Source organism: Schistocerca serialis, chromosome 6, assembly GCF_023864345.2.
Source record: "Schistocerca serialis cubense isolate TAMUIC-IGC-003099 chromosome 6, iqSchSeri2.2, whole genome shotgun sequence".
In the NCBI taxonomy this organism is placed as follows: Eukaryota; Metazoa; Arthropoda; class Insecta; order Orthoptera; family Acrididae; genus Schistocerca; species Schistocerca serialis.
Window position 1 is genome coordinate 114,684,406 of NC_064643.1, and position 22,677 is coordinate 114,707,082.

Sequence of the window (22,677 nt, forward strand, 5' to 3'; positions counted from 1 at the left end):
TCTTCTTCCAGTTGTCATAGATTATCTTCCTGAACTGCTTCATATCTGTTGCTGTTTCGCTTGCCTCTTCTTCAGCGGGTTAGGGAAGCCTTCTTCATGAGTGACAGTGGTTTGTTGTCTGTCGCCTGGCTTGGTGCTATCATCTTTTGTTTTTCGCCCTAGGTCTTCACAGGCGCAGAACGCTCGAATTCCATTTCCTCTTCGCTGAAAAATGAGTACTGTTTTTACAAAACTCGCTTTATGATTTTTTTAAAAATACTTTTCTCAATAAATACTGTTCAGCTTCCTCTACAAGCTTTGTTTCACACTTACAGAACAGAGAAAAACAGCCCGTGTTTGCAAAACTTGCCTCATGCATATTAAGAGGTATTTTCAAATCTCAATTTACGCTACTTAGCTTGCCGAAGTCGTTAGATGTATTCCTGAATATGTACTCTGAAGATACTGTAAAAGTTCTTTGACAGACAACAAATCGATCTCGGACAAAGCTCTCTAATGGAGAAGTGTTTTACGCGTGACAGGTATAGTTCTATAACCTGAGTGTGGTGATACGTAAACCAAAACAAGATACTGATAACATTTCTCAATACACCTGTTGTGAAACGGAAGCTGGAAGAGATGCAATGAAATCGCATCTCCACTGGAAAATTTTCTCCTACATTGTTTGGAAAAGAGGTTTAGAGGTACTGGTGAGAGAGGATTGACACTTGAGTTTTTTTTCAGACTAGTGTACCAACCACAACAGAATTCTGTAATGCTCAGTATGCTGTCACATTTTATGGAACGCACTAAAGTGTTCTTTAAACTTAACCGATATTTTCCTATTCGCAGACAGGGTGTTTTGCTACTGTATCATGTATTCGGTATAGTCGAAAAGGAATATCGGAAGAAAGATCACATCACATTGTGAATAGAGGAATAGTCCAGCGAAGTTTGGAAACATGTTGGTGTGGGAAAAAGACTGCTTTTCCTACTGCTTCTAATGGATTTGTAAGGAAATATTAAGGTCTACATTTCCTTTCAAAATGATAGATGTGCAAGCAATTACTCACAGATAATGGTAAGAGCCAATGTGTTTTTAAACCGACGTATTTATCTGGATCAGAAGTACGTTTTGATGTTTCGAGAAGAATAGTCCTTCGTTCAATGTCATGAAACATACTGCGATTATCCCCAAGATATACCATGTGCGTGCAGAAAAGAAGAAGGATGTAATGAAGCTCATGCGTTTCTTTACCATTCCTAAGAATTTAGTAAGTTTCGACAGTGATATACTCTCTGCAAACGGTGAGGAGTCTGAAGATCATGGCAGATCTCGGGCAATTTATGAGGATGAGGGGTCCCCTGAAGTTGTGTTAAAGACCAAATAGAAATATCTTTGTAAAACTTTAATGTAAACAGCAGGCATTTAATATTCATGTATCGCTGTTCTAGTTTCAGCATAAGGCTAGTTTTGGAAAAGAAAGCTGTTTTTCTATTCCCAGCAGTTGATAAACTATCAAAATTTTTCTGTATATGCAAAGACACGAAATTTGCTAATTGTAAAAAAAATTTCCATTTCAAGTTGCTTCGTCAGTAAATAAATGCGTCTCCCGTAAAATTTCATTTTTTCCACAAAGCGAGTTTTGCAGAAAAAGTCCTCAAATTCTGCTCTCTGGTAGCCCATGTGCGCTGCATGGTACGTCGTACTTGGTTTTCCTGCCGCCGTAGTCACAGTCGCCTTCTGAAGAGCGGACAGCGCCCGGCCGGCTCCGGTGCAGACGTGGAGGTAAAAAACGAAGGAAGATGGCAGTATAGACTTACGCTGTGCGTTGTTTTGAAGCCAGAGTGGGCGGGGCCTGCCGCCATTTTATGTAGCCCAAAACATTGGCAGACTACTGTTTACGAGTGCTTCAATTCATTATTTCTGCTGTGTGAGCGCAACACTGTTTTAAATACTAAAAATTATAGAGCTTACATGAATAACATAGTGTCAGGAAGGCAATTTCGAACGTTTTTCTGTTCTTGAATGCGTATTTGCTCTAGTAATACGGCACCGCCAGAGTGACGTCACGGGGAAGTGTCACCGCGGTGAACTTTTGGGCTAGTTAAGATGGCGGTATCGGCTTCAAGTTTATGACGTAATACCACATCCCTTCTTTTCTTACCTCCATAGATGCAGACGGGGCAGCTGCCTCGTGCGTGCCTTAACACGTCCTTTCGCCTCGATATTGAGCACTGGAATGAATCTGAGGCGGAATTCTGAGTTCGGCGGCTTGATAAGACGCTCAGACCAATCACGATAGCAGGCAGTAAAGCCGTCGACACACGGACCGTGCTGTCAAACGTTAACGTCTAGCGTGCCAAGTTCAACGTGCTGCTGAACGCTCAGGAACGATGCGACTTGTGCATACGGTACGTGGGCTCCAACCTGGTATACGCGATTGCAACGCACTCCAGCGGCGGTTGAGGGATGTTTCTAGTTCGTAAATCACACTGTTTACTCAATGGGCGAGAGTAAAATTCCCACGTTGCTCTATTAAAACAGACATTTCCTCTATTGTCCTCGAAAAGGAAAGTACCATGTCCAATCAATAAGGACACAGGCTTATAAAAGTTGCATTACAAGCAGCGCGGTACAAATTTGGAATACTTCTCAGCATAAGATAAACATTATTTCATCATTCCCACATTTTAATAAAAGCCCAAGGTCAGTCTTACTTGATCACTGTTCCTACCCAGTAGCAGAATCTTTGCAACATGTGAATTACAAAGCGTAAAAGAAAAAGGAGCAAAATATCTTTATACATGTAGCGCAAGCTGTCCTGTAGATTAAGCCAATCGAAGAAAATCACCCCTTAAAAAAAAGGTGAACTTATATTTACATAACATCAAATATTATAGTATATACTTATATTAAATTAATAATAAATATCAGAAGCTAATAAAAACGCGAATGCTAGGAAAAAAAATTGGAAGAGTCAAGACGCGAACCACTGTCCCAACAAACAACTCAGTGCAAAACAGTAACGCTATTCATTACGCTTTTTTTCCCCCTAAATCTCATTTTGCTCGCTTTTGTTCGTTGCCTCTGCTCGGGGCGGACGTCGTAAGACATCCGTTAAGTTCGTTGTTGATCGATTAACTCTTTTTTTATTACAGAGGGGAGCTAACCTTCTGACCGAACACGCTGAGCTACCGTGCCGGCGGCTAAGGCAAAAACACCCTTTTGGTATGTGTGGATGCTTAGTGTGTCGCTGTCTTCAAACAGCCTATTCTCATAATACGCAAGTTACAATAATTCTTTTGCCACGAATATGATGTTTCTCATTGTTTTATTGGAACGAATCACAGAGTGAACAACGGGTTTTCGAGTGATTCTCAATTTTCTGGTGCTCAGAAATGGCATATATACATATAGGCTTGAAATGAATGCCAATATGGCGCCTCACAACTCTGTACTAAAGGGAAACGGCGTGCGTGTGACGTAGGCGGCGCTGTGCCATCTCATTGGTCAGACGCACGCTCAGAATATCTGACATGCCACATATTGCTCTGCACGTTCGGAAAGATTCCCGAACATGCTATTCCACGCTATGACGTCAGAAACTCGGCACGTTCAACGTTCATCGTTCGGATGCACGGTCCGTGTGCCGACGGCATAAGGTGAGGCGTACTCTGCGTCCTCTGGTGACGTGCGCAGCGACAACTGGTGGCGTCTGGCAAGTCCTTTCTGGAGGATGTACCACTCTAAAGAGGATCCACAAATATGAATAGTAATTGCACAGAAATTGCACTAAGTAATTTGTGACGTTTAACGTGGCAACACTACGCTCTGCAACATCGTTTGACGCAATTGTATTTTTTCGCGCGTAGCTCTGGCTGGAGCTCAATGTTTAGTGACAATGTATCGCTAGTTTGTCGAAAAGCGCTTGTTTCTCGTGAAACAATATTGTATTACAGGTTCCATTCAGACATGTCAACGAATGGTTGTTGAACGGTTCGGTCAACAGCATATTCCGCATAAATGCTGCATACAAAAGTTAGTTAACGATATGGAGAGCAGTGGAACGATGTTGGATCTTCACGGCCGGAGACGGCCACCATTGTCGGGAGAAAAAGTGACTGACGTGAAACAACGTGTGTTGGCCTCTCCTGCAAAGTATGTTGGGCGTTTATCTCAGGAATGTGGAATGTCACGGAGCACATGCAACAGAGCTGCGAAGAAAGCGGGCATGTGTTCTTAGATGTTTACAGTAGTTCAGAGACTGAATGTCAATGACAAAAGACAAACGCATTTCAGCAGCTTATTGCTCAGAGGCCAGGAATATTGCCGTACGCATGGTTCAGTGATGAGGCGTGGTTCTACCTCTCTGGCTATGTAAACTCTCAGAATACACGTTTGTGGTGTAATGAAAATCCACATTCACAAAATATTGGCGTGTTCTGTGCAATATCAGCGTCACATCATCGGACCAATATTTTTTTCGAGTCTACTGTGACAAGTGCAGTTTACATAGAAATGTTTCGGGAATTAGTGGACCAGTTGGACGATGAAGAACTTGCCCTCGGCTGGTACGAACAGGATGGCGCCACGTGCCATACGTCTCGAGTGACCGTGGCTGAGGTCGAATCATGTTTCCCCGGCAGAGGGACTTCGAAAGGACTGTGGCCTCCAAGGTCACCTGATTTAACGCAGTCTTTTTCCCTTGGGTGGCCTAAAAGGCAAGATCTACAGGAATGAACCACACAAGACTCCCTGAAATCCAGGCAGTAACACCAGAGGTTCTGGCAGCAACATTCGAGAATCTGCAGCGTCGTGTTCAACTCCATTTACAAGTCGAGGGCGGTCACTTCCAGCACCTTTTGTGAGTCACCTTTATTTCCCCATGAACAAGATAAGACATGTTCATTTCATTTCCTGATTTTCATGCAAAGCCTTTGAGTGTAATGTAAGCAGATGTTTGTTTGTGGGGCCTCTTTCGTGTCTGATACCCCCTACCAGCGGCTCACGGAGGCCGATTTATATGTCCCTTCTGGGAAGATGAGAGCTGCGTGGGCAACGAAGACACAGTCGACGGCGCAGACTATGCTACGAGACAAATTTAATATTTTTTTATTATCATCGTTTTGTTGCACTGTCTCAGTTCGATAAACATTCTGGAGAATAATAAATTTTCTCTTTCTTGAACGAAACTTCCCAGTATTAATCCTAAGGAAGAAAGCATGACCAGAGAGAGACTTTAACCGAGTTTTCGAATGAATATTCCCTCTGTAGCTGAGTGTACACTGTGTCAAAACTTCCTGGCACATTAAAACTGTGTGCTCCATCGGGACTGGAACAGCGAACCTTGGCCTTTCGTGGGCAGTGCTCTTATTGAATGAGCTGGCCAGACAGACTCGCGAACAGTCGATAAGAGCATCGCCTGCAATAGGCAAGATTCCGTTTTCAAGTCGCGGTCGAGCATACAGTTTTAAACTAGCAATATGATTTGCCAACAGTGAGAAAAACTTGTTTTGGAATCAGTCTCCTCAGCTGACGGGAGCTCTGCAATATACTTTCTTCTCGAGCAAGGTATGCATAGGACCTTCTGCGAAGTAGGGAAGGGGGGATTCAGGTACCGGCATAAATTGTGGCGGTTGATCGTTAATCGTGGCTGAACAGAAGGTGACCGTGTGAAAAGTATATTTTGCAAATTAGCTCTAAGGTGTACAGTTTATCCACTTGTATTTGTTTCAGAGTATAGTTTGCTGCAATAAATTTCTTGACTTCCAGAAAGCTCTCTCTCTCTCTCTCTCTCTCTCTCTCCCTCTCTCTCTTTCTCTCTCTCTCTCTCTCTCTCTCTCTCTCTCTCTCTCTCTCTCTCTGTCTCTCTCCCCCTACCAGTTGGATCTACTGCACAATTCAGACAGTCGACTCTGGGATCTTCCAGTCCTTTGGAACAAGTTGTTACGTTACATGCAGTTGACCTATAAAGAATAGCTAGTTTCACAATAAAGCGCAAGCTACAGATATTAGTGTTCAAACAGGAGCGCGGCTTTCATATCGCTGGCTGCTGCTTCAGTGATCACCGTGGTATACATTTTTTTATACAGGATATCTCGCCTATGGGACATCAGGCGCATTTTCTCTGGTGTTTCGACAGGTATCTGCAATTTCGTTTTTGCAACGTGCAGCCAAATAGATGCTGTTCATCACGTTTTTCATGTGTCGCCCAGAGTCGACGGAGCGTGTCAGTTCGTTACAAACAAACAAACTTTTAAGGTGGAATTTTACGTGCCCATTCAACAGAACCGTCCCAGCCGCGCGGGATTAGCCGAGCGGTCTCAGGCGCTGCAGTGAAGGACTGTGCGGTTGGTCCCGGCGGAGGTTCGAGTCCTCCCTCGGGCACGGGTGTGTGTGTTTGTCCTTAGGATAATTTAGGTTTAGTAGTGTGTAAGCTTAGGGACTGATGACCTTAGCAGTTAAGTCCCATAAGATTTCACGCACATTTTTTAGGGCCGTCCCACGTTAGTCTAGTGCGATATTATTCTTATGGGTATGTATTCACAGGGACAGTAAAACACGAGGAATAGCCAGTACTCCAGCAGCGAAAGCATTGCCCTAGCCCTTGCTGACTGCTACCGCCATGCAGCAGCAGTGATCAGTCGCTGCTGTAATACTAATTATTCTTCCTGCTTTACTGTCTCTGTCAATGCATATCGATCAAAATAATATCCACAGTAGACTAAAATGAGACGGCTCTGTCGAATTTGCAAGTGAAATTCCGCTTTAAAAATCATTTTCATTGTGACAGGAATCAAACCGAGGGTTTCCATCTCGCTGGGCGTCACATAGACGTATTCACCAGTATTTGTTGTGGCTTTGACTCTAGCTACAAACTGCAAAAACGAAATCGCAAATATGTGAAAAAAACGCAAAAGAGAACACGCGACTGACGACCCATAAGAGAGACGTCCGGTATATATTTTGCTTTTGCTACGGTCAAGAGTTTATTTTGGACATCTCTACAGGGTGCAGTTCACACAGAATTGCTGTGTCGCAGACGCCTGGCGGCGGCGACAAGGGACTGGTTGGCGAAAGCTCGCTACAGACGCGCTGCCAGCAGACGCTACGTCGTCGTGCTACGAATATTGTCAAAATGTGTCGTACTGATCAGAACTAGTTGGTGGTGCAGCGAATCTTTCACAAGGTGTAAATGGTCAACAGTGACGAGGATAATGAAGCCATCCACTGTGGCTGGTAATAGGGAAAGAAATATGGCACACTAGCTGCACCCATGCAGTGCAGCCCCCTCTCTTCCTTCCGCATATCTCTGCCCATCCGTACATCTACCTCTACATAGATACCGCAAGCCACCGTACGGTGCGTGACGGACGGTACCTACTACAACTACTAGTCTTTTCTTTTCCTGTTCCATTCGGAAACATAGCGAGTAAAAACGACTATCTACACTACATGATGAAAAGTATGCCGACACCTGGCTGAAAATGAAGTGCTCTTCAACAGTGGGAAGCAAGGAGGTGCTTAAAACATCAGTTTAGGACTGTGCTGCGACAGTGCCACGCAAAACAACAAGGGGTGCAAGCCCCCTCCATAAAAAACACGACCACACCATAACACCACCGCCTCCGAATTTTACTGTTGGCACTTCACGCGCTGGCAGATGAAGTTCACTGGGCATTCGCTATACCCACACCCTGCCATCGGATCGCCACATTGTGTACTGTGATTCGTCACTCCACACAACGTTTTTCCACTGTTCAATCGTCCAATGTTTACGCTCCTTACACCAAGCGAGGCGTCGTTTGGCAATTACCGGCGTGATGTGTGGCTTATGAGCAGCCGTTCGACCATGAAATCCAAGTTCTCGCACCTCCTGCCTAAGTGTCATAGTACCTGCAGTGGATCCTGATGCAGTTTGAAATTCCTGTGTGATGGTCTGGACAGATGTCTACCTATTACACATTACGACCTTCTTCAACTGTCGACGGTCTCTGTCAGTTAACAGACGAGGTCGGCCTGAACGCTTTTGCGTTGTACGTGTCCTTTCTATCAGCACAGTGGGAAATTTGTTGCAGAAGCACGGCCCTTGCTTTGGCTAAACCGTTTCTCCGCGACATCTGCTAGTATGCAGAACGTTCAAATTGTGGAAAATAGGACGTTGTCGTTATTATTGTCGTGGTTGTGGACTTCAGTCTGAAGACTGGTTTGATGCGTCTCTTCACGCTAGTCCATCGTATGGAAGACTCTTCAGCTCCATATAACTGCTGCAACCTATATCCATTGGAACCTGTTTACTATATATGTTACCGGCATTGTTTGAAATCCGGCGTTGTATAGAATGCTTAGGTAATGTACAGGATGCCTAAAATCGTACGTCAGATATGACAAGACTGATATTTTATACATCGCCTAAGTATTGTCTACTTTTCCGGATTGACTGCTGGCTGATTCCGCCATTTTTCCCACCCCCACTGTTTGTGGTGGCGCCCGGTTCTTTATTTAACGGTTGCGAAGGCAGCAAATTACTTTTACGTCGTTCAACTATCACACCACGAATATCGCCATAATAGTTCTCCACTGTATAGCATCCAGCTGGTTTCCACATACGCTCTCCCGTCATCCTTTCCCGTTGTTCTTGTATCACCACTCCGGAAGGTATTGCCAAGACAGGCATCACGCAATGCTGACAATAAGCGACGGTTCTGCGATGTACCGAGCCAATTCTACTAAAACTGTGTTTTCCTAACCGAAACCGATTACCAAAGTTAGTCAACGATGTGAAATAGGCTAAGACGACTATGAAGAAGGAATCATGGTACTATTGGCTGCTGAAACACCATGAAGTTATGATGGTCGAGAATAAGATAAAATCCATCTATCCCGTTAAAGAAAGTACGAATTCTATTCAATATTAGGTCGCGGACTCCGAGTTGTTTGATGTAATCCGAAAGGCCCATTTGGCTATTGGTCATGGATGGCGTGACAAGACGTTGAAAGAACTTTCACCCAAGTATAAGAACATTACACATCATGATACTGAGCTGTATATTCATCTTTGTGAACCTTGTCAGAAAAAGCGGAAGCTGGCCGGAGTGGCCAAGCGGTTCTAGGCGCTGCAGTCTGGAACCGCACGATCGCTACGGTCGCAGGTTCGAATCCTGCCTCGGGCATGGATGTGTGTGATGTCCTTAGGTTAGTTAGGTTTAAGTAGTTCTAAGTTTAGGGGACTGATGACCTCAGCTGTTAAGTCCCATAGTGCTTAGAGCCATTTGAATCATTTTTACTAAGTCCCATAGTGCTCAGAGCTATTTGAACCATTTTAAAAAAAGCGGAAGATATTAAAGAAAGGCGTTGTGATCTGGCCAATGGCTTTTTCAGGATTCGTTTCACGTTATCAGCTCGATCTCATCAATTTTCAATCCCACCTTGGTAGAGAGAATAATGGTCTACCAAGATCATCTCACAAAGTTTGTGATTCCTGGGGCTCTGAAATCAAAGAGAGAGGAAGAAGCAGCCTATAACCTCATCGACAAATTTACGTTGCTTGGTCCTCCAAAGATTCTACAGTCCGATAACGGTAGAGAATATGCAAGCAATTGTGGCAAGTAGCCTAAACGAATACTGGCCCACCTAGAAGATTGTCCACAGTAAGCCGCGCCTCTCACGAAATCTGAGAAACGTCCAGAGAGAAAATCAGGATATTGAAAATATGCTGCGTGCTTGGATTCTATATGAAAAACCAAGCAACTGAAGTGAGGGAATGCGGTTGGTCCCACTTACGAAAAACACAGCTTTTCATTCCGGGATTAACAGGTCGTCATACAAAGCTCCGTTCGACTGCAAAGTTAGAGTAGGTCCCTCGACGTCGTCCCTGCCAGACGTCGTTTTACAAGACGTAGAGACTGACAAAGAGCTGGAGAAAATAGTAGAGAGCGTGCAAACAGCTAACAGAGGAAAGAAAGACGAGATGAATAAATGCAAGAAGCACAACCCCCCACAGAAGACATAGACCAGAGTGCCATCCGTGATGGAGGAAACCAAAACAGTGATGAAGCCATGGTTAACGAAATGTCTTCTATTTCTATGCCATTGAAACGCCTTCTTTTACTGATATCTGTTCGGCAACGGCCTTGCCGCAGTGGATACATCGGTTCCCGTGAGATCACCAAAGTTAAGCGCTGTCGGGCGTGGTCAGCACTTGGATGGGTGACCATCCAGGCCACCATGCGCTGTTGCCATTTTTCGGGGTGCACTCAGCCTTGTGATGCCAATTGAGGAGCTACTCGATCGTTTAGTAGGGGCTTCGGTCAAGAATACCATCATAACGGCCGGGAGAGCGGTGTGTTGACCCCACGCCCCTCCTATCCGCATCCTCCACTGAGGATGACACGGCGATCGGATGGTCCCGGTAGGCCACTCGTGGCCTGAAGACGGAGTGAGTGTCACTACTGATATATGTTGCGCTTGCTAAAAAAAAAAAAAAAAAAAAAAAACCAGCGCTGCTCATACTTTCCAAAAGTGTGACCGAGAAGTTCATGCCATCTGTAGGCATTCTCATAAAGACGACGACGGTGACGAAGTAGAAGGTAATGGAAATAGCATTTTGTGCAGTGTTTGCTTCAGGATTGAGAAAGCTTTCCAAATTTAAACGGAATTGAAACTGAACCTTGAGATTCAGGCCAAAGAAATGAAAACGGATACTGACAAAAAATTCCTCTTGTACCTTTGGGTGCCACTGTGGGAGTTTCGTGCCCAATGTCGACAAAGGGCTGAAATATTACTGTATCTCATTACTACCAATCAGAACCCCTCGGAGAGCATTAAAGATAAACACCAGTCCTAATTGTCCAATTGTAAAGTGACCTGTTTCCAAATTACATACAAAAAAAATCCACTATTTCAGTATACATATAATTCGAAAATGATGCTTTGCTGATTAACATTGTTCTTATGTGAAAAACAAAATATAAATGTGAAATTAATACTGTAACTAATCGAAAGAAATGTAGCAAATGGTCAGGATGTACCAATAAACCTATCATTATAAAATTACTACAGCAAATTAAATAGAACATATAAATAAATCATGTTAATTGAATCTCCGATATATGTTAGTACTAAAATTCAGGCACTAGTTGATTTGCTATAAACAAATTTAGAAATGTAATTGTTACCTGTAACATAATTAGTCAGAAAATGTTATATTAACTCGTAACTAAGTTGAAAATAGGTTCACCTTGTTCAGCACTGAGATTGTAAATTTTTAGCAATGTGTATCTCATATTCGGTTTAACTTTTAATTGTGATTTTACATAAAATTGTAATTTTCATTGTCTGTAATTGTTAACAAAAGTATAAATAGAGGTCACGCAGGCGCATTGGTACTCTCGTTTTTTGGCTGGGGTTGCGAGCAAATGTATTGTAGGCTCACTTGTTTGTTGATTGTTGTGGACACTGTGTCGTTTGATGTCAACTTTGGGCACATGTGATGTAACTGGTACAGTTCACCAGGCTCGGACACCAGAGTCCTGGAAATATATTGGTGTTAAAACTGCACTGTACTTTGGAATTTATTTGGGAGTTTACCGCAATCCTTTTCATAGGCTGCACATCGACGATACGAATCCAGTAATTTTACAACACCCAGAGAACTAAACAACTCTCACTGTTGGTAGAATTGGCGTGAAAACAACAGCACATCGACTGGGCATTACACTCAAAAGTCAAAACATTTGCAATGCGGAGGTGGGAAAGTACGTATAAACATCTCAGGGCGGGATGACTCACGCAATCCGGTGGCAGTTGTTATCAACGTGACAGATAATGGCTTTTACTGTCTTGGAACTGCAGAAGGAATATTGAAGCAGTTCTATCCAATATCAGAATTCAGAGTATGCCCAAAGATATTAATCAGAATTGAAGAAGTTCCCGACCACGAAATATCTCTCTGATCCGCAGCTACTTCTCAGTCCACAGCAAGCGGCCGAGGATTCGTCAGGTGTATGTGCAACACGAAATATCAACATATGAGGTGCCTTTGTGTCAAAAATAAAATTAAGTGCGATTCGAAATGTCACTCCAGCCTTCGCTTCTGTAGTAATTAGGCTATGCGAGTTCTGCTTTCTGTTTTACCGGTAACATTATTCTGTTCGCATTCTTTTTTTAAGTCATGAAATGTATGTGAAGAAGAAAAGTGGGTACTTGCTGTAACGTGTATTTCGATCTCAGTTCTGCTTTCATTGTTTTCTGGAAAGAATATTCTGTGCTTTATTTTGTAGTTTGGTTCCTTCAGTTTCACATGCGTGTTAATTAATAAAGCCTTCTCATCTTGTGCACCTATAACACTTTGCGTAAATGATACTGGTCATTCTGTATATGGCCTAGGTATTATTCAGAGGGCCTAGGAATAGTATGTAAGATTTTCACGGAAAACTTATATTTTATAGTTTGCCTAAAACCTTCAAGCATTCAATACATTACCTACGTATTCTATAGAACAGCAAGATTTCCACAGTGTAGTAACAAACACGTACCTTGGTCTCCCTCTACAATGCTTATCCTCCCCACTTCCCTCCGATACTAACTTCATGATTCCTTGATGCATCTGGACGTGTCCTTTCAGCTGATCCCTTCTTTTACTCAAGTTGTGCATTAAATACCTTCCTCCAAAATTTGATTCAGCACCTCGTAGTTAGTTACGCGGTCTGCCCAGCAAATTTTCATCATTTTTCTATAGCATCTCACTTTCAAATCTGCTATTTTCTTCCTATCCGAACTGCTTATCCTCCACGTTTCTCTTCCGCCCAAGGCTACTTCCAGACAAGTAAGTTTAAAAAAGACTTCCTAACACTTCAATTTAACAAAATTCCTCTCTCTCAGAAACGCGTTTGTTGCTACAGCCAATCTGCGTTTTATATACTCTCTACTTCAGCCATCACCATGTATTTTGCTGTCCAAACACCTCAACACATTTACTAATTACCGTATCTCATTTTCTGATCCAATTCTCTCAGGATCGCCTGATTTAATTGGACAAAACTCCATTACTCTTATTTTACTTAAACTGATGTTCATCTTATAACATTTCTTCATCCACTCCATTCAACTGCTCTTTCGAATCCTTTACCGTCTCTAACAGACCTCAAAGTTTTTATTGCTTCTTCGTGAACTTAAATTCCCATTTCGAATTTCTTGCTCAGTGTACAGATTTCATGACACCGCAATAGGCTACAGCATTGTTTCACTAAACCTCTGTTTCCTTTTCACATCCTTACACTCTTATAACTGTCGTCTGCTTTTCATACAAGTTGTAAATAATCTTTCATTCTTGCTTCCTTCAGAATTTCAAAGTGTATATTCCAGTCAAAATTGTCCAAAGCTTTCTCCAAACTTCGAAATGCTATAAACGTAGGTTTGCTTTTCTTTAACCTATCCTCCAACAAATGTCGAGTGGCTACTATTGCTTCTCATATTTCTAAATTTTTCCGCGACGTATATTGATCTTCCCTGAGGATGATGTCTAGGAGTTTTTCCATTCTTTTGTAAATAATTCGTATCAGTATTTTGTAGCCATTACGTACTGAAAATCGGTTCATTGTGTTGTCTATGAGCAGGCGAGAACCAGTTCGATGGGACGATATGGAATAGATATTTTGCCCGCGAGAACCAGTTCGATGGGACGATATGGAATAGATATTTTGCCCACATGTTGTAACATGCAACTGCAGCGCGGTGCATATCACGAATAGGAAGCTACTGATATGTGTATTTTTCTGTGTGTTGTAGTTTTCACGCAGTCCTCTGAAACACCAGATATGCTGGCTTGAAATGTGAGCTCATGATATTCGTGCAGATATTTCTCTCTTCTCTAAGGTTCACTTTAATTGTGTTATAGGCAGCTTCTATCCACTAGTTTGCATGCTTTTACAGCCTTGCATTTGCCCTCTAACAATTTTGCACTTTCTGTCAATTTCATTTTTTTGACGCTGTATTCCCATTCACCAGCTTCATTTAATGCGTTTTTTATTTTATCCTGTTGTCAATTAATTTCAGTATCTCCTGTGTTATCCATAAATTTCTATTATGCCTTGTCTCTTTAGAGCAGCAGGTGTAATAGACAGCCAACCAGTTGCAATAAATTGTGGTTTTCAAATAACCTTTACCATGGTTTCGACGCATTTAACCCCGTCTTCCTCAGGAGGACAATCTGTTTTTACTATTTTCATTTTGAAGTCCATATATTTGGGACCAGTCTTATGTACCTTGGCAGGCAGGAACTTCAATATTTTGAACATGGCTTCACTACAGCAACTACTACGTCTGAGGAAGACGGGTTTAAACCGTCGAAACAATGGTGAAGGTTATTTGAAAACCACCATTTATTGCAACTGGTTGGCTGTCTATTACACCTGCTGTTCTGTAACCGTTGCTGTAGTGCAGCCATGGTCAAAATAGTTGTCTTTTTACTTATTTGATCCTACGCTGCCTCCGTTATTTCTTCTCTCGAATTTACCCATTCTTCTTCTATTGTATTCCTTTTTTCCTGTGTCTGTCATCCGTTGCCTGATGCTCCATCTGAAAGTCTCTGCAACCTCTATCTCCTTTATGTTCTACCTTCTTACAGTTTATTCACTTTTAATCTCCTCTTAATAACCAATAAATTATGGTCAGGGTTCATGTCAGCCATTGCAGTTCTGGTTTCGAAATCTCTGGGGTACCTTTATGTAACTTGTATGAAACCTTCCAATGTCTTCAGGTCACTTCCACGTATACAACTTTCTTACATAATTTTACAGTCAAGTGTTAGCTATGATTAGATTATGTTGTGTGCAAAGTTCTTACCATTATTTCTTCTTTTTCTTTTCCTACTGCTGTATTCCGGTTCCCACATAACAATTAAATTTTCGCCTCCGTTAACTCTCCGAATAATTTCATTTATCTCTCATACATTCTTTTAATCTCAAGACCATCTGCGAAGTTAGTTGGCATATAAACTTGTAGTTCTGTCTTACTTGCTGGCTTTTCGTCTATCTTGGGTACGATAATGCGTTCACTGTGCTGTTCATGGTAGCTTATCTACATTCCTATGTTTTTATTCGTTACTAGCCCTACTCCTACATAACCTCAATTTGATTTTGTATTTACAACCCTGTAATTATGTGATCGGACGTCCCGTTCTTCATGCCACCGAACTTCGCAAATTCCTATTATATCTAACTTCATCCTAACCATTTCCATTTTTAAATTCTCTAACCTACCTCCGTGACTGAGGTTCCAAAGTGCAACCCGTTTTCTTTTTCCTGGTGAAAATATCCTCCTGTGTCCTCGAACATAGATCCGAATAGAGGACTGTTTTAGCTGTAGAATGTTTTCCCCAAGAGAATGCAATCGGCGTTTTAACCTTACAGTGGAGCTGCATGCCCTCGGGAAAAATAACGACTACATCTACATCTACATTTACACTCCGCAAGCCACCCAACGGTGTGTCACCTTGCTTTCAGCTGTTCGCAGTACCAGCACAGGGCTAGAATAGTGAGTCATCCAGACCGTTGCCCGTCAACTACTGAATAGGCTCTTGCCTGTCCTCAGGAAATGCAGATTAGTCTGGCCTTTCCACACATACCCCTACAGTGTGGTTGCACCTAAGGCGTGCAAGCCACCGTACCTCGGCAAGGTCCCTGGCTGAAGATGTGGGTGGGGGGGGGAGTTGAGTTGCAATAGTGGTAGTAGAATACGTGTGGCAGAATTGTAGGGCAGCTCATGAACCATGCATCGGCGAGTCAGTCGCTAAGAACAATGACTGCAAATGGCAATTTTCCATTTAGAAAATCTGCTAGAAAGTCTCCCAAATGTGCACACTCCTAACTGCACTCTGAAGAAATGTAAAAGTACAATGCCATTTAACACAGTTTTTTTCTCGGATGTTCGTATACAGAGTGAGTCATGAGGAAAGGTACATGCTTTCAGGGGTGACAGTATTTGTGATTCAAAATGTTCAAATGAGTATGAATTCTTATGGGACCAAACTGCTGAGGACATCAGTCCCTGGGCTTACACACAACTTAAACTAACTTATGCTAAAATCACTCATATCCATGCCCGAGGGAGGACTCCAACCTCCGGCAGGAGCGGCTACTTGTGATTCTGGACAAAAAACTTCATATGGACGTATGCCCTATTCCCAATGGTTTCCGAAATAGAACGTATTTATAATCACTTTCGTACGTTTTTTCTTGAATAGCTCGATAACCGCACCCTCCAGCGAAAACGTGTCAACGTACAAAATTAAAGTACACTTTCATACGAAAAACGTTGTATTCATTTTTTTCTCAAGGACTGATAATTCGCATGAAGAAAGCGCGAGAATATTGAAAATCTCGCGCGACGTTCATGAGCTGTGACTTGTATTTTTAGGTCAGTTTAAGGTAGTTTCGTGGCTTGACAGACCACAAGTGTCGTGTATCAAATTGTTCCCTCAATTTCATCTACACTACTGTCGTTCGTTGTAAACAATGATAACGTTTGTATAACACAGAAAATAAGCAACAGTGTACATTGAATGTGTTCTATCTCGAAAACCATACGGAATAGGGTATATGTCCATATGAAGTTTTTTGTTCAGAATCACTAAAGCTATCACCCCTCAAAGCACGTCCCTTTCCTCCTGTCTTGTGGTGCAGTGCCCTCTTGTTGAAAACCAAATACGTATGCCTTCTCCTCGGTCATGACTTCCAATAGCATTAACTAGTGTTCCAGCATATCCAAGTGCTCTCGTCGAAGACAAAACTAAATCAGTCGCTTGTAATTTCGAAACAGCAGAAAACATGTTTGCTTTTAGGCTGTCACGTTACACCTCAATAACACTAGAAGCTTCTCGGATCCTTGTTTATGTATGTAGTGCCGATTCATCTTTCCACATTAGAAAACGTGTATGCTTTTATGATGCGACGTTACGTTTCAATAACAGTAAAAGATTCTCGGATCCTCATCCATGTATATGTACCTATTCCCCTTTCCACATAATTTAAATGTCACTTCATTACTATGTTCGATTCATTTCGGCACATTTTGATCATTAACTGCAACGAACCTAAAATCCTCATATACCGTCAGCCTTTTCAGAAGGTTATTACGGTGTTTTTTATGGGAGCCACTGTAATCTGTCCCGTAGAGTCTTCCATGACGCAGATGTTACTAACAGTAACTGTTAGCTCACAGTTAGACTTACAGTAGACTTTCAGTGCATTCTTTTCTTTAATAATACACTACAAAAGTGTTTACACCATCGCCGCACTGACGTAGCAGAAATAATATGACTTCGGGATTGCCGCCTAAGAATCCGTTAACCCCAGTAACACTTCCCTTGCGCTTGAGAAAAACTGCGTTTAACTGACTGCCTGCGACAGCCACCCTCCATGCGAGTTGGTTAGCCTCAAAAAAAGACCTCGTACGAGAGTAGTAAATACTCGTATGTTCCATAATTCTACCGAAAACTGACATAAGGATCAGTCCAGTGACGCTTCTTAAAGACTGGTCGAGCTAAAGACATTCTCACCATTCAAGCACACTATAAATACGAGGGTTGGAACTTTAATAGTGGCAACTATTTATTTACAGCTCGTACAAAAGAGATACGTGTTTCAAAGATATACTTACCTTTAAAATAGTCACCAGCATTGTGTATAAGTCGTTGTCAGCGATGTGGAAGTCGTAGGATACTCTTAGCAGTGCCAGTTGTGTTGACAATTCGAGGGGCGCGGTCTATTGCCCGACGAATTTGTAGCAGTTCTGAAGCGAATGCCGTGAAGTGTTTCCTTCAGTTCAGAAATCGAGTTGAACTCACGAGGGCTTAAGTCAGGGGAGTGCAGTAGGTGGCATAGCGGTTAGCAGCCCCATGAGTCAAACAAATCAGTAACAGCTTGCACTGTACGTGCTTGAGCATTGTCCCGCAAAATGATGGTCAGGTCCCGCAGAAAGTGTCATCACTTCTGTCTCTATGCTGTTCATTTTTGGAACACAACCTACGAAAAGCTTAGATACAGAAGTGATGACACTTTCTGCGGGACCTGACCATCATTTTGCATGGACAATGCTCAAGCACGTACAGTGCAAGCTGTTACTAATTTGTTTGACTCATGGGGCTGCTAAATGCTGTACCACCTACTGCACTCCCCTGACTTAAGCCCTCGTGAGTTCAACTCGATTTCTGAACTGAAGGAAACACATCACGGCATTCGCTTCGCAACTACTACAAATTCGTCGGGCAATAGACCGCGCCGCTCGAATTGTCAACACAACTGGCACTGCTAACAGTATCCTACGACTTCCACATCGCTAGCAACGGGTTATGCGCAATGCTGGTGACTACTCTGAAGGTCAGTAAAACTTTGAAACACGTATCTATTTTTTACGGGTTGTAAATAAATAGTTGCCACTATTAAAGTTCCAACCCTCATATTTAACGATCCAAGATCGAGAAGTGCTGGTGCCATTCTGCATGAAGGAAGAAGTTTGACCAACACACCACTTCGTGTCTCCAAGCACACAGTACCATGTTGTTGTTGTGGTGATCTTCAGTCAGAAAATTGGTTTGATGTACAAGCTGGTTATAATTAAACTTTCGCTACTTGAGAGGGTCTCCATGGAAAACGAGTGATCGAAGGACAATGAAAGTTTGAGGAAATATTTGTAAGGACACGCGGAAGAGAATTAATGAATAAAGCATTGAAAGAAGTAGATTTTAATTTCCACATCAGAGGGTTCACATCTGGCGATCTTGGTGGTTACGCAGTTTGGAATGATCGGTTTTCTCCAAATGTGTTACTGAGTAACCGAGTGACGTCACGTGCGATGTGAGGTGGAGCTCCAGCGGCATCAAAACAGTGGAGTTTAAAGAGCCTCTCTCCCATACAGCAGGGATCACATGTTGGCGGAGCAGATCAGTCTCCAGTGCCCTTCATACTGCATGTCCTTGTACGTGGGGTCGGAGTTCATCAAAGAATAATAGAGCAATCTTGTACTTTGCCGCGAAGCCACACCTTACAGTGAGGCGTTCACTACGCAGGACAACTTCGTGAACATTCGTTGGCGGTGACGATTTCCATATGCGACAACTGTCGGTCTTCACTGCCCCAGTGAGCGTAAAGTGAGCTTCATCACTCCACAAAATGTTCCAAGGATACATGTCATCAACTTCAACCCTTACAAGAAAGAGCAAAGTGTACGTGAATGTCTGCGTCACGTGCCAAAAGTTGGTGAGTACGTGATGTTTGTACGGACATCATGTCAGAATCGTGCAGCACTTTTCGAAGGGTGGACCACGGAATGTTCAGCCGTCGTGACACAGCTCGGGCAGAGCTTGAAAATCGCACCTTGTATCCAGCAATCTTAGCCATGACAACAGTAACTTCTTCAGCAATTTGTGGCGCGTTTGGCCAAGGGTCTCTCCAGGAGCAAAGCGAGTCATTGGCCGATTGTTCCAAAATGCGCAACCACCAAGCTCACCGGATTTGAACCCTCTCATACGTTATTTCTCTTCCACATGTCTTCATGTCCTTACATATGTTACCACAAAGTTTCATTGTCCTGCGATCACTCGTTTTTCGTGGGGAGTCCCTCTAAAGTAGCGAAAGTTTAATTGTAATCACCCTGTAATTCTCCACGTTAGTGTATCCTACGCAAACCTCTTCACCTCTGCATAACTATTGCATCCTACATTATGTTGATCCTTCTTAAGGTAGTCAAGTTTTGGTTTCTCTCTTCAATTTTTAGCCCTCACACTTCCCTCCATGACACCGCAGGATGTCTCCTATAGACCGATCCCTTTTTTAGTCGAGTTGTGACATCCATTTCTTTTCTCCCCAATTCATTTCAGCACATCTTCATTAGATATCCTACCTGCTCATCTAATCGTCAGCATTCTTCTGTAGCACCGCATTTTCAAAGCCATAGCTCTTCTTTTCTGTACTATTTATTAACTTAGTTTCACTCTGAATGAGAAAATTTCGATTAGGTTTGACTCTTACCGTTATGTGTATCAACTAAAACTGTGAACCACAGTGATTTGTAGTTTCAGTTGACCATGTTTCACTTGCGTACATGGCTATACTCCGGTCAAATATGGGGAGGGGCAAATAAAAGTGGTCCCGAGAACAGACTTCCAGGGTACAAAGAAACACAGCAGTGGAAAGGAAATACAGTAAAAACATCACTATAGCAGATTTTGAAAGTGACCACCATTTATCTCTTGACAGTTTTGCGTCCTGGGCAGCAAGTTTCTGAAGGTGGTTATTCGCATACATACACGTTCAATCGTTTCTACTCGTCTGGGCCACTTTTATTTGCCACTCCCTGTACTTCCAGAAGAGATTTTCTAACACTTAAATTTTTATGAGATTTTAAAATATTTCGCTTTAAAGAAACGCTTTCCTTGCTATTGCCAGTTTGCATTTTATAGCTTCTCTACGTCGACGATGGCCAGCTAAGTTACTGTTCAAATAGCGCAACTCAAATACACCTTTCTGAGTGTCCAACAGTACCGCTTGATTTAAAACCAACACATTCCATTGCCCTTGTTTGACTCCAAACACTCCATTCAACTGCTCTTCCAAGGCTTTTGCATTCTCTCACAGAATTACAATGCCACCGGCAAACCTCAAAGTTTCCATTCCTTCTCCATAAATTTTAACTGAATTTCTCCTTAGTTTGCTTTACTATTACTGGTTTCTCAATGTACAGATTGAATAACGCTGTGGTAGTCTACAACTATCTCAAGCCCTTCTGAACCACTGCTTCCCTTTCAGGCCATTCTACACTTACAACTGCTGTCTGTTTCCAGCAACCATTGTAAATAGGCTACCGTTCCCTATATTTTATCCCTGGCTCTGAGCACTATGGGACTTAACATCTGAGGTCATCAGGCCCCTAGAACTTAGAACCACTTAAACCTAACTAACCTAAGGACATCAGACACATCCATACTCGAGGCAGGATTCGAACCTGTGACCGTAGCTGTCCCGCGGTTCCCGACTGAAGCGCCTAGAACCGCTTGGCCACAGCCGCCGACTTTTGTCCCTGCTACCATTGTAATTTCAAAGAGTATATTCCAATAACTACTAAAGCTGTAAACGTAGGTTTTGCCTCCTTAAGTCTACCTTCAGGATCAGTATTGCCATCTGTCTTCGTACATTTATTCGGAACCCAAGTTGATCTTACGACTAGTTTCCTTTCTCATCTCGTGCGTGTAGGAAAAGCAGCTACCTAGTGTGTTTCGTGTAAGCCACCAACCTTGAATGCGTACTCAGCGGCTTGTGGTACCAATCGGTAAAAACTCGCCTACATTTAGTTGCTATGGTTTTCCACGCTCTCGGAGTTATCGGAGTCCAAAAGCGATATTCTGTTTAAAACGCCAAGGGAATTTGTCAGAATATCTGCGGAATTGCTGCTTGCAGTTTCCTTACTTCGAAAAAGATTACAATCAAACGGCAAGCAGTGAATGAAGCAGACTTCATAACAGATTTGTACACTACATTATTCAAGAGATTATGATCTATGGACAGACTGAAAAGCGGATGGTATCTTTGTGGTCAGATTAAAGGGCAGTATAGTGTCAATTAAGCTAGAGAAATTTTCTATGATATCGATATAGGCAGATTTTCCAGAGGCTACTTACCGCGAGAAGCTACTTTTAATACTCGACCTCGAGTCCCGCTTCCGTTCTGCACCGCTGCCGGCATCAACGGAAGACAGTGGGGTGAAGCGCTGTTTGCGTCGCAGCACAAAAACAAACACAACTCGCGTGACGTCGACCGGCACAGTTCGCTGGCCTCAGGAAGCAACGAGATCTGCGCATGCGCGCGGCCAAGGTTCCGACGTTGGATGTTAACACCGGGTCCAAAGTGATGTGCAGTGTGGCAGCTACACTACATAGAGAAGTGTGTCCCGATAACGGGAAGACGTAGTCACAAGACGTTGGCGTATTCGGAAGCATTACACCTTTCAGACTTCTAATATTGGTATTATTATTCCACGTTGTGTGATGTTGATTCAAGCAGCCTGGCTTCTTTGAAGTGGGATAAGGACTCAAGTCATTACAAGGCTTCTTTGAAATTAGTTAAGGGCTCAAGACATTATTTTCAAAAGAGATTTCGTCATATTTTCCACAGATCATTTGCAAAACACATTTAACCATACGGAACAAACATGCTCACAGATTATTAACACAATTAATTTTTATATCTGGGAACACGCTGCGCACTGACAGAAAAGCAGACGCAAACGTGAAAAATATTGTTGTTTTACAATAGCAAGCATGTATGCAATTCTGTTACGCTATAACCCTCTTGAGTAGCCATAATTCTTCCGCATTTACATATCAGTATCGTTAAAACCTGATTTACCTTCCTTTTTCTTCATACTAATGTGTTTTAAGGTTGGGTTAGCGTTATACCAAACACAATTGTCTTTTTATGGCACCACCGTTACGGTCGCAGGTTCGAATCCTGCCTCGGGCATGGATGTGTGTGACGTCCTTAGGTTCGTTAGGTTTAAGTAGTTCTAAGTTCTAGGGGACTGATGACCTCAGATGTTAAGTTCCACAGTGCTCAGAGCCATTTTTTTGTCTTTTTATCAAAAAATGTTACGTCACTGCTGTAGCATCATTAAAAAGTTTATCACTAATTATTCTGAAATTA

The 22,677-nt window shown here is 42.6% G+C and overlaps 1 protein-coding gene and 1 pseudogene across 1 annotated transcript in view; one reads left to right on the top strand and one right to left on the bottom strand.

The window, feature by feature from the left end:
• The window catches only part of LOC126484563 (hydroxylysine kinase), a 194,740-nt gene extending 172,953 nt beyond the window's left edge, over positions 1–21,787 (bottom strand). Inside the window, exon 1 of the mRNA XM_050108125.1 lies at positions 21,657–21,787. The gene's annotated coding sequence lies outside the window, so the exon portion shown is untranslated. The remainder of the gene's footprint in view (positions 1–21,656) is intronic.
• LOC126485403 (5S ribosomal RNA) lies at positions 10,107–10,224 on the top strand (annotated as a pseudogene).
• Positions 21,788–22,677: the final 890 nt, after the last annotated feature.